This window comes from Typopeltis vanoorti, chromosome 22 (genome assembly GCF_054136105.1).
Source record: "Typopeltis vanoorti isolate ZY-2024b chromosome 22, IOZ_Tvanoo_1.0, whole genome shotgun sequence".
Lineage (NCBI taxonomy): Eukaryota > Metazoa > Arthropoda > Arachnida > Uropygi > Thelyphonidae > Typopeltis > Typopeltis vanoorti.
Window position 1 is genome coordinate 2,586,071 of NC_143570.1, and position 12,105 is coordinate 2,598,175.

Sequence of the window (12,105 nt, forward strand, 5' to 3'; positions counted from 1 at the left end):
ATGGCAATTCATATTATAAACTCCAGCTTTGCATTTATTTTTATATAAAAAATTATAATTATTTTATATATATTTTATTATATATTTTTATAATTAATTTATATTAATAATATTATTATTACTTTTATATTTTATTTCTCTGGCATCTCCATGGAGTCAAAAGACTCACTGTGGGAGACCCACTCTAACCATTGTTCACATAATACTTATACTTTATACTTCTCCTTGAACACATTTCAAGACAAAGTACTCACAACCCATTCACCACCCTTCAAGCAAAAAATCCAGTCCTAATACTCTTGCTGAACCTCCCATAGCTCAGTTGGTATAGATGACCTTTTGGTCAGAAAGACCTGGGTTAGATTCCTGTCAATAACAAGGAATTTACCTTTATCAGGTCTTTTTGACTAAAGGTGAATTAGCTGATCTCAAATGGAGGTGGAGGGAGTTTTCTCCCAGAAACTCGGGTTTTCATCCTTCTAAACAGGCAAACTGGTCCCGTGAACACACACACACACACACACACACACACACACACACCTATAGACATAAAATACTTACAGTAGCGCAAGGAAGGCAAACAGGAAACCACCTTGTATACCATAATCAATTCCCTAGTAAAGTAGCATATTGCTACCCAACCAACCATAATGTTGAGCACAGAACACACACAATACTCTTGCTAACCACCATTTTATACAATATCCAGGGATGACCTCATATTTTCTCCCTTCCTGTCAGGTACTGAAAAAATTTTTTGGTGTCAGTCCTATGAAACTGTTTTAACAACTTATATGTTTCTATAGTGTCTTCTCTTTCTCATCTATTGTCTCTCTACAGACCTTCAATCTAGAGGGCATTCCATAGACCTGCCACCCTCTGGATCCTCTACATCACTTCGTTATCTCCGTGGTATCCAGGTGAACAGATGTGGCTTTATTAAAGCCTTATGAAGTGGAAATAATAACGTCCTATCCTTTTCAATGTATGTTCTTCGACAGCCATGTAATCTGATGTGCTGTTTTGCATATGCCCTCTAAACTTCAATTCCCTATTTAAAATCACACCTAAAATCCCTGGCCTCATTTCATGTAGTTTCCATCAACATAGCATATACAGCTTGTGATTTCTTCATCCTGAAGTGTATGCATGACCTTACACTTGGCTACATTACACTGGCAGCTGCTATTCTTTGTCCATACTTTGCAAGTCTATTTAAAACATCTTGCAGGATCTCTACATCATCTTCATTGACTACTGCTCTTCCTAGCATTACATCATTGACAAACTGAATATTTCCTGTTAAATTATTTCCTATATCACTGATCTGCAAATTAAACAGCAGGCACACAAAGTACTAAGCCTTGCAGCACACTACTAGTCACCTGTCCTATCTCTATGACTATATATTATCTTCCATCAGCCAAGTCTTACTAATACCTATAAGTTTTGAATAAATTGAACTAACAAATGCCAAAAATTCTGCCTTATTGTGAATACTTCTAACATTAGTATACATAAACTCACAACCCAAACTGCAATACCTCCTTCATTCCACAACTTCTCTAATTGCAGATTATCCCACTAAAGGTAAGAACCTGGGAAGCAAAATTCAGCATCATGTGATCACTCACTCACCTCTAAGATGCATGCACCACACCTGCAAACCTCCAAAACATTCTAGTTTCCCTGACTCTGCACTTTCAAATGATTACTGAACAATACTGTGTCAAAAAATCTCACTCTGAATCCATTAAAATGCAAACTAGCAACTTTAAGTCCTTTCATCCATCACTCACTCTACATATCCATGAACTCCACACGATTCCTCCTGCACACTGACTCTTTGGAATTATGGTTCTTCACAGCTTTATATATATATATATATATATATATATATATATATCTTATATCTGATCCACACATAAAAGGCCACAAAGACCTATGGCACATTAGTGCTGCATGCAGACAAGAGAAATAGAAGAAAGGAGGAATCTGTTCACATTTTGTTTGAACAGCTGAGGATTGTAATCTCTGGCAAAAGCAGAGTGGGGAAGACTGTTCCAAAGAACAGAAGTAGATGAAATAAAAGAGGAGGAAGTGAAGATGACACATAGTCGGCGAGTTTCAAGATGGACTGTAAAAAGATGTTGGTTAGCAGTGGCTCTTGTTTTAATGATTTTGGAGGAGAGTGAAGGAATAATAGTGGCCAATTCAGTAGAGAGCACTATCCATGAAAGTATCTGTAGAAAGTATCCATAGAACCAGAACGCTTATGAGAGAGAAGAATTGAAGTGGATATGTGAGAGAGGGATCAAAGTGCCCTCTTCTGGACAGAATCGAGCAATCTTAGAGATTGGTGCACCACCCCAAACATGGAGCAATATTCCATGGTTGGGGGGATTTGGAATTTGTATAGAATTAGCAACTGTGAAAATGTGAAGTAGTGTCTTGTGTGAAAAAAGTACACAAGTATTTTAGTAGCTGCAGAAGCTATAGTTGAAATGTAATTGAAATCTGATTGTGTTTCGATATCTCAGTATTATTGAAGGTAAAGGGAAGGGATGCGAGCTTTTTCTTGTAAGAGATCAGTTTTGATGGCATTGTGGCAAGGTTAGGTTAGGAATGGAGACAGTACACTTAAGGAATGGAGTGTACTGTCATTAGCAAAGCTATGAGGATTGGAAGACTGTGAGAGCAGGTCATTTATATATATATAAGAGGAAGAGAGTGGATGAAAGAACAACTGTGGAGGTCTTTCATCCACGTAAAGCTGGATCTCAGATCCAGCATTAGTGGGGAATCTGAGGAGAGGAAACCATCTACCATGACACATAGTCAGTGACCAGTAAAAATGTTGGCTATCCAGTGGCAGCTTGTTAAACGGGCCCCTGTGCCAAGCTGATCAAATGCCTCTGAAATGTCAAGAGCAACTACAAGTTTCTCCAAATTTTTCCATGACTTGAGTCCAGAGGTGGGTGGTAGCATCCATATTGCTAGTCACTGATTGGTTGGTAGGTCTCCAGGTAGTTCAATAGTTGGTTGTTGATGGCATTTTCCATAAATTTAGAGAACAGAAGTGAGAGCAATTGGATGGTAGTTTGTTGATTGACTTTTATCACCTTTCTTTGGGATGGGCTAGATGTGGACCTGTTTCCATGTTGTAAGGCTGATGGTATCCCACCTACTATGTTAAAACGTTAACCAGCCAAAAGGCTGCGGGTTCGAATCCCGCCGTGGGCACGGATGTTTGTGATGTCTGTGGAAATACTAGTGGTGGTGGTGGTCAGCGGTAGATGGCGTTGGTGTAGTTGCAGTCTGTTGGTTGATTGAGTGGTGGAGAAAGAGTAGGTGCCCTCCTTCGATGATTCTTTGGACTCCCTGGAGGTGCCAAATAATAATAATAATAATAAAAAATTGTGCCCCAGAACTAACACTGGTCTTGTATCATCTCTTCAATCTATCCTATTTAACTATCGTCTACCAGGTCATGTTATTAAGGATTCTTCATATTTCTTTTTTTGGCAGAAGACTATTGGGTGACATGGAGGGAGCTGTTCTTGGTGGAGTGGAGGGAACTTTGCCAAGGTAATCAATGTGGTCATTGGAAGAGAAGAGTAATGCCAGTAAGTCTAGTTGAGGTAACTAAGTACCATCCAGATGTGAGAGTGGTGGAAACATGGATGGGCAGAAGTTGCACCCAATGGCCTTGGCAAGGACAAAAAGAAGTGACTGCCATTTGAACAGGAGGCAAGTTTGTAACATTTGGCCCTTTCAAAGTCTGATTTAGACTTAGTGATGGTTCTTTTTACAACTGTTAAGCTACAGTATAGGTAGAGCGAGCAGCTGGAGTTTTGGTCTTGAGCCATTCATAGTAAGCAGAGGTTTTTTCTTTTACAACATTGGCACACTTTTTTTGAAAACCAAGGCTTGAATAGTGGTTGAGAATTTGGAGTGGAATAAGGGATGAAAGCCTTTAATCCTGTTAGGATTATTGCCGTCATTTGGTCTCAGCAGGTGTTTGGATCAGAAGAACTGAAGCAGTAGTCAGACCATGGGAAGGAGGAATAGAAGTCACTGAGGTTGTCCAATTTGGCACCCTTCTAATGGCAAAGGACACAAGACTGTGAACTAGTGCGTGAAGGTTGTTCTGTGGCAAAAGAGACTTGTATAAGATTGTGATTCAAATTACCGAGAAAAGAACTGACAACCAGTCGCAGCTCATCCATAAGGACTGCAGCCCCTCCAGTATAAAATGAAAGTTCCTATTTTATTATCGCCATTCTTACATTTTTATATATTTATCTAAAAACTGCTATTTTCTTGTTTATAATACAATACCAGAGCCTGTGTAGCTCAGTGGATGTGGCGTTTGCACACCACGCCGCTTGACCGCACGAAGAAAGACTTTGTTTTATTATAGTCGTCGACTAGAGGAAATTTTTCTAAGCCTTTTTTCAACCAGTTCCTGAGTTAATCAATCTCTGGCACGGGCAAGCAGGTTTTTCGTCCCATAAACTCAAGAAAATCTACTAATTATATGAAGAGCCAAATGCTTCAATTCGGCGACATGAACTTATTTAAGTTAAGGGATATTACATCCCATATTGTTTCTTAGCCAAATATAGAAACTATATAAAGTTCGGCGATTCCAAGCGTAAGCAAATACCTGGATAGTGCAGCACACCACCCATTTGGTAGTGCAAACTTTGCTACAAACTTGGTATTAACTAGGTCTACCTACTCACTGATGAGACCTCAATAAAGGTTGAAACCGGTCTGGGTAGTGATCTCTCATAATGAAGAACAGTAATACAGCTCCTAGGAGCTAAGTTCACATTATGGGTAAATACCAAGAATAGTGATTGGAGCTTGCTCCACCCTTACTATGAGTTGCCTTAGTTTGCACTACCAAATGGGTCAGGTGCTGCACTATCCAGGTATTTGCTTAAATTTGGAATCGCCGAACTTTATATAGTTTCTATATTCGGCTAAGAAACAATATGGGATGTAATATCCCTTAACTTAAATAAGTTCATGTCGCCGAATCGAAGCCTTTGGCTCTTCATATAATTAGTAATTTATCAGGACACCTCTTGGCAATTCTCAGAGAAGGGATGTAAGTTCTGTTTGCTACAAACTTGGTATTAACTAGTTAGTGAATAATGGGAGATTGGTAAGTTTTGAAATTGTGGTGCGTTTATTATATTATGTGTCTTAAAGATCATGCAATTTTTGAATCAGTACTCTTACCAAAACAGTTCAGAGTCCTGTAGCAGTGCCGGTAAGACTACAACTGCACAGTAAGCTTTTTTTTTTTTTTTCCAACTTTAGATACTTCACATTGATAGTCATGGAAAAACAGCTAAACGAGACAATATTCGAGGAGGTATATAGAGAATTTATAAGATTAGGTGAACTACTTAACAACAATTGGCCAGGAAAAGTGAAACTTTACGACATGTTTCCCCTAGAAAGTGTCACAGACGTTGTCACAGAAGATCAGATAGAATCTGTGCCTTCTACTCCTTCAGACTTTGTAGAAGTGCACGCACGCAAAAAGCGAAGAACAACAGAAGAACCGCACAATGATAACGAAATAGAACAGGATCCTCAGGGTTCGGACGCCGCTATTTCTCCCAAAGAAAAGGTGCCTCCGATCATCCTTAAAGAAAAGCAGAAGTGAGCAGCTTTAAGATCCACAATGTCCAATCTGCACATTGGCTTAATGAAGCCAATGTGCAGATTGGACATTGTGGATCTTAATAAGTGGAGCTTAATAAGGCCCAAAACATGGATGAAGGCATAAAGATCCAGCCAGCAACAGTGACAGACTATAGAAAGTTGACCAAAGAACTAGACAATAGAGGCATCCAGTATCATACCTTTGCACTCAGCTTGGAAAAAAACTTAAAAGTGGGCCTTCGTGGTGTCTGTGAAGACATTGACACAGCAGAAATAACTGCTGACCTTAATTCTTAGGATCTGCCTCTAGTCAAGGTCAGCAGAATGTACAAAGCAGACAAGACTCCCATTCCATTAGTCCTAGTAGAGATTCATAAAATTTACAAGGATATCTACAACTTAAAAACAGTCTGTGGTCTCATCGTCACACCAGAACCACTCCAGAAAAGATCATCTTCTGGGAAGTGCCACAGATGCCAAAAATTTGGCCATGCCCAGAAGCTATGCAAAGCTCAGTTCAGATGCCTAAAATGTGGCGAGAATCAACCCCACAAATATCTGCACCAAGCCAAAATCTACCCCGGCTAAGTGCGCTAATTGTGGGCATCCTCACCCTGCTAATTATAGAGGGTGTATACATCGCCCCAAAAACAGATGGAACGATCCAAATAATCAATCTACCTTGTCATCTAGTGCGAGAGTTCCTGAAGCTCAGGCTCCTCAGTCCTCCAAGAGTGAGAACATGACAACAGGTGCTCGCTCATCATTAACTGAGCCCCTTAAGAAAATGAATCTTCAACATCAAGTGAGAACATATGCTGATGTGGCCCGCTCCAAACAGATAGTACAAACCGAGAACCTGACTAATCCACATTCAAACCTATCAGCTATTATCACCTCTTCTCTTGCAAACATGCTGCAGGATTTCAGCAACTCAAATCCATCACTAAGTGTTACAAAAAGATTCTTACAGCAAACCCAATCCATATTATCTGCGCTCTCTAATGCATAGGAAAAGAATCGCCCCATATTCGCTTAGGATTATCGCTTGGAATTCCAACGGTATCAAAAATAAACTGTTAGAAATCCAGGAATTCAATAATACATACAACCCAGATATATTTCTAATCAATGAAACTCACCTGAGGCCTGCTGACACCCTAAAAATCAGAGGGTATCAGATTTACAGAAACGACAGACTTGGGTATAGAGGTGGAGGTACAGCCACCCTTATCAAAAACTATATCAACCATCATTCAATAACCAACCCTACAACCAACACCAACCTCGAAATCACAGGACTTAATGTCCTCACAAACTCAATTGGAAACCTTAAAATTTTTTCTGCTTACAACCCTCCATTAAAGACATTATTGACCTCAGATCTGGATGCCATCCTTGGAGTAAAAGGACCGGTCATCATCGCTGGAGACTTCAATGCAAAACATCCTGCTTGGAACAGTAAATCTACCAATAAAAATGGTCGCATCCTTTCCAGCTACACAGGATCAAACTATGCTGTTGTGGCTGGACCTACCAAACCAACTCATCTCAGTACGTCTGGCACTGTTGACATCCTGGATATAGCTATCCTGCAAGACATTAAACTTCCTTTTTGCATCCGGATAGCATGACTAATATTGTGAATTTTTGTACCAGAGATACACAATTTTGTTACACTTTCATTAACTCCCCTGATCACTGAATCTCCATACAGAATTTTCTCCTTAACTTTCTTTTCTCGTTTGTTTGCTTGGTCTTTATTATTACTTCAGACCACCTGCTTGTCTTCTCAGCCCTGCTAATCTGCAACTTTTCAATTTCACACTTTGTCCTATGAAGGATAACAGTTAAGCTTTCTTTATTATATTAGTTAGAAATTAGAAGGATAACTATTTCTTTATTTATGTTCATTTTGTTCTCTTGTATGTCTACTGCCACACATTTGACATTAATTCCGACATTTTCCATCATACTGTCGATGCTGCCACTGTACTAACATTTGCTCCATGCTCATCACCTAATAGGCACTCACTTTTGAGACATTTAATACACACTCTCTCTTCATTTTCAATTTTCTTTCACATGTCCTTTAATTGTGTGTGAGAGATGTATACATCTCTCACACACACTGCGCTGCACAAAATCCCACAAATTCAAATCAATCAATCAATTTGTCTTTGTTGCCATTATTCTACCATATATTGGCACCATACCGACAATATTGTATTTAAACAACAGCAAAAATAAATAAATACAAGGTTTACTTACAAACTAAATAACTCAGTCAATCATACACCCATTTAAAACAAAAACTACAATAAGTTAACCTAATATTATCAACTAAAACATGAAAAAATTACTTATCCTTCAGGAGCACTAATAACCATGCAACACACACAATAATATGGCACATAACAGCATCTCCAGGATTTCCATCATCTGAAACTTTGAATGAAAGAAATCCTAAAAATAGGAATTTCAAACTAGTAGAGGCTAGTGTGGAAACTTAAAAGTACAACTGTGCAACATTAAGCTTACAAAAGAATTTAACTTCAGCAACCAAGATTTAGCTGCTACATTTTCTCAGTGACTGAATTAGCTGATCAGCAAGGTTACCTACAGGAAGATATATTACTTGAAGTTTTATTTCATGAAAAGTTGCTCTATTACTCAAGTCAGTAATGGATACACTAATTCTTCTATTCTATAGACATCAGGGATTGCTTGATTAAATCCATGCTCTTTTAATGATCAGTGAATCTTTAAACTATATAAAGAAAAAAAAATGATCTCTCTGCTAGCACCCAGCTTAAGAACTGTTTTAAAATCATTACACTTGTAGAGCAGTATACCTCGATAAAACAAAACATTAAGACTATTCTCTTCAAATCTGCATGCAGTAATTTTTGGATAACATTCCATTTCACTAAAATATGCAATCAAACATTGAAATCTCCCAAGTATAAAGATTAAAATCAAATTTTTTCTCTTTCAAAAACCAATGCCACTGGTTCTGCAGAACCAATACTGATATCAGCATACAGCATTGTCTATAGAAGAACACAACTAATCTGACGTACAAAATTTCAAACAGAACGTCAAATTTGAGACAAAATCGCACATCATGTGCGATTTTGCTTTTCTAAACTGCCTGGTAAAGAACTTTTCCCCAATACACAATGCTTTTAAGTTAACCCCAAAGCCAAAAAGTCACAGGGGTGAAGATCTAGTGAAAACAGTGGCATTTCATAGAAAATGAGCAACTGATTACTCTATTCTCTGTGAAATGCTGATGCAATAATTGTTGAACTTTACATCTTATGTGGAGAGGTGCTCCATTGTGCATCAACACTGTTGTGCACAATGGAGCATCAGGCATCTTCTTTGCTACAATTGAGGATGACAAAACTGTTCAACATATCCCAATAACATGCAACCATGACTGCACAGATTGGGTTTAATGGATTTCTTCAAAAAAAAAAAAAATAATAATAATAATGAACTTGGCCATGACCTTTATCAAACATAAGGGGACTTGTTGAAATGCATGGAGATTCTCTGTAGCCCAGATGTGGCAATTTTGAATATTTATTTGCTGTTACACAATAACCGCGCGGTTAGCCTAGTGGCTTTGCACTTCGCACCATATGCCTGGGGAAGGAGTGTCCCAGGTTCGATTCCCATTGTAGACGTGAGGAATTTGAGGATCTTCTTCAGGCATAGCCAAGTTAGCTGGTCTTGGGCGCGGTCAGTAGGGTTTTTTCCGCCAGTTTATCTGGCGTTTTTCATCCCGCAAACAGGCAAACCGGCCCAGTGAACATACGCCTCTACAGTCAAAAATATATCCCCCCAGTGGCAGACCAGGCGACGGGTCGGTTGGGAGTAGTACTAACAAGAAGTCGCATCTAAAGTAACACGCGGACCCTGCATAGGAAGCGGGAATAACGCGTAGAAGAAGAAGAAGATTTACTGTTACACAATGCATGGCAGAAATATCAATGCAAAAGTTTCTCAAACACTGAAATCTCCCATTTGCAACTCTTGGCTATGGATGAGCTTATACAGGTAGTGCTGCAATGCTTTATACAAAGTTCTTCCTACTGTTGTATATGGCAACTAATTGTCTTGCTATGGTATGTGCACTGCATGAACCTACAGCATTCTCATTTGACTGCTCCACAGTTGCAGTTGCAACATCTTCAGTCATTTGCAGAATTTCGGATTTATGCTTTCTTCCTGGTTGGATTTGTCAAATTGACTCTCTCTTCAAATAGATGAACCATGCATCTCACTGCTTTTGGTGTCATTGGGCCTTTTGCAAAATCTTTAGGTGTCTGAACTTGCAAAGTGCTACTGAAGCATTTTCCTATATAAACACTTCATAAGTAAGGCATGTTCACACAAAGTGAGACCCATTGCGCAAGTTGAATAACTACAGAGTTCAGTCTTGATCCTTCATTTATACTGCCCCTTACAGCTCACATGAAATGCAAAATTCACTGTTTGTTTTTTTTTTTTTGCTCATAGTGTACTCCCGATGTGCTTTGCATTATGGGAGATACTGAGACAAGGGGTGATGAGAGCTTGATCCACCTTTGCGACGAGTTGCCAAGGGATGTACCACCTTACCTCAGTCCTGAAGATATTTTCAGGTGCAAACTTTGTTTGCTTACACTTTAATAAAGGATTAAACTAAATTTATTATAGTCCAACCAAGTGCAAAATAAACTTCCAACATCTTTCTCTAAATCCAGAGTAATTGAATAATAAGGTGGTACACCGGTTGTTAGCTCGTATAGGTAAATATGACCTCTCTATTGCTTCTGGCTTATATTACCACTCTGGGTCTGCCTCCCACTGACGAGACCTCAATAAAGGTCAAAACTGGTCTGGGTAGTGGCCCTTCCCTTAATGCTTAGCAGCATACATGTCTGCAAGGAGATGTACTTTGCATTATGGGAGATACTGAGACAAGGAGTGATGAGAGCTTGATCCACCTTTGCTACGAGTTGCCAAGGGATGTACCACCTTACCTCAGTCCTAAAGACATTTACAGGCACAAACTTTGTTTGCTTACACTTGGAGAAAGGATTAAACTAAATTTATTATATTTACAGAACATCCTTCATCCAATCATTATTCGTTTCATGTTCAAAGGCACTAAAAGGCTGTCCAAGTGGGAAAATTTCAATTAACTTTTACTCCTCCTATTCACATTGTAATTTTGTTATGATTGTACTTTTTCTGTATTTCATACCAGAAAAAAAAATCAATGCTTGAACTATCCAACATGTTTTCTGATCAAACACTACTCCACACTGAAATAATCCATGACAAAACAAAAACTTTCATCCGTCAATCCATTCAAAACCTCTGATCACAATTCAAACTCTGCTTAATCAATGAATGTATCAAAAAAAAAAAAAAAAGTCAGCTTATCTCAAGTGGCTCGATGGGGAAAAAAACACTATCTTCACACTTAATCTATACAGCAGCCTGCAACAACTATAAAAAGACCATCAACAAATCCAAATCCAACTATGAATGCTCTTCAATGCACCTCTCTACACATCCAGATGTACCATCACACAATTGCCCAATGATAAAGCAGAGCTCCTAGTACTATTCTTATATACATAACCAAGACAAATATCTCACTATATCAAGAAAAGCTCATCATATCCCTGGTGGTCTTTTGCCAGAAAGCAGTCAAGAGAATCTTTAATAGTTTGGATAACAAGTCTGGTCCTGATAGTATCCTTCTCAGACTTATGTTTAAAATTTATAATCCAGAATTAATACCTATTCTATAATGTCTTCCATGGTATAGACAGATGCCAAATGAATATGAAAGTAAGCCTATATTCTTTCAAAGAAGTGAGATAAAAGTCAGTCATTAAACTATCGTCCCATTGTCCTCTTCAATTTTCTAAAAAAAATAATGGGTTTGAGGGCAGATGGTCCAAGATTTTTTGTCCTTTTATAAGTTTGTCCAAGGGAACACTCGTCTGGTTGGACATTTCATGCAATCTGAATTTGTCCCATCGGTCATTTTGTCCAACCTCAATTTGTCCTATATATCACTATGTCCAACCTAGATTTTTCCACTCAGCAGTGAAAATGCAAGAGTGATTCTGAGCCACTTGTTTTAATTTGTACAAATTTCTACAAGATATGTATGTGAGCATTTAATTATAACAAATCAAATAAGGAAACAACAGAATTAATTTGGAAATTGATGTGAAACGGTATGTGAAAACAAGATAATGGATTTTGAAATCTGTGGAGTTTGGAGAATTTAGTCTTCCTTGGCGATTGACTGCGGGTACATGTTGAGTCTGTTTTCAGCCTTGCTGAGGATATTGCTGTACTAGGGAGAAAATGCATTCTTGGTTACGTAGGTACTGGCTATTCACA

At 38.5% G+C, this 12,105-nt stretch overlaps 1 protein-coding gene across 2 annotated transcripts in view; it reads right to left on the reverse strand.

Annotated features, from left to right (window-relative positions):
* Positions 1-12,105, reverse strand: part of LOC150094109 (mitochondrial fission process protein 1) — a 66,562-nt gene that overhangs the window by 17,284 nt on the left and 37,173 nt on the right. The window lies entirely within an intron of this gene.